Source organism: Penaeus monodon, chromosome 24, assembly GCF_015228065.2.
Source record: "Penaeus monodon isolate SGIC_2016 chromosome 24, NSTDA_Pmon_1, whole genome shotgun sequence".
Taxonomy (NCBI): domain Eukaryota; kingdom Metazoa; phylum Arthropoda; class Malacostraca; order Decapoda; family Penaeidae; genus Penaeus; species Penaeus monodon.
The window spans coordinates 27021548-27022766 of NC_051409.1; the positions used below are offsets into that span (position 1 = coordinate 27021548).

At 41.6% G+C, this 1219-nt stretch overlaps 1 long non-coding RNA gene across 1 annotated transcript; it reads left to right on the forward strand.

Annotated features, from left to right (window-relative positions):
- The first annotated feature begins 405 nt into the window (after positions 1-405).
- Positions 406-1192, forward strand: LOC119589007. The gene is made up of 2 exons (XR_005230154.1): positions 406-822; positions 862-1192. It is a non-coding gene; the product is annotated as an uncharacterized LOC119589007 (long non-coding RNA).
- Positions 1193-1219: the final 27 nt, after the last annotated feature.

A 1219-nucleotide genomic window follows, 5' to 3' on the forward strand; every position in this document is an offset into this window, starting at 1 on the left:
GTATCTATCATATACACCGAATCTTTAACATCAAAAGCCTCAATTCCATCTCTTCTTTCATCTCACTTGACATTATCATCAATACATCTCAATCATCACTAATTACGACTCATGTTTAGTTGATAACACAAATGCGATATACCTTTCATCTTTTTTTTCGATTGCACTTCAGAAGATATTCAAGTCTCAACTAATACGATTCTTTCGTCGGGGTAACTCGATACCTTTCAGCGACAGTTTATTCTTAGAAGGAATGATTACATGCATCATTCTTACTGGAACGGATTTCGCACTCGGAGCCAGATTGTCGTAAAAGGATGATTCACCACAGTATTTGGTAACAAGAGCTGTTTGATTTCTGAACTCAAAAGCAGAATTAAGTTTGCTTGTCTTTTATCATTGCTTCTCGTAGGCATTAACAAAGAGTGTATTGTGTGGGTTTGTGTATATTCAAAAAGGTGTATTATTTTGTCTTTTTCATTGTTTCCAGGGATTGCAGGCGCTGTTCCAACAAGCAGTCGGGGGGCAGTCGGGAGGAGGCGGGTCGTCGGCGGGGAAACCGAAAACAGACCGAACAGGCCTTCTGGAGGTTTTAGCCAAGGTGGATTTGGTCAACAAGGAGGTGGATTTGGTCAACAAGGAGGTGGATTTGGTCAACAAGGAGGTGGATTTGGTCACAAGGTGGTGGTTTTGGTCAACAAGGAGGTGGATTTGGTCAGCAGGGAGGTGGATTTGGTCAGCAGGGAGGTGGATTTGGCCAAGGAGGTGGATTTGGACAACAAGGAGGTGGATTTGGTCAGCAGGGAGGTGGATTTGGCCAAGGTGGTGGTTTTGGACAGCAAGGAGGTGGATTTGGACAAGGTGGCAGTTTTGGCCAAAGTGGATTTGGCCAAAGGTGGATTTGGACAAGGACAAGGGGGCCAGAACTGCAAATTATTCTGCAGGAGGGGAAATGGCTATGTGTGCTGCTAAAAAAAAAATGTTGCACATCACCCGACACCGACGATTTCAATAAATTTCAACTTGTCAGATAGATTAACATGTGGCAAAAACCTTTTGGTGGTGTAATCTTAAAATCTTTGTAGAAGTGCTAACGTTTATGTGATGTGTTTACGTTTTAAAAAATAACAACACAGTTGTTTGTAATCTTTTACTGACTGTATAAAAAAATATACGGCAATGAGGTTACTAAGGGTTATTTTTTCTCTATCCTAAGTTG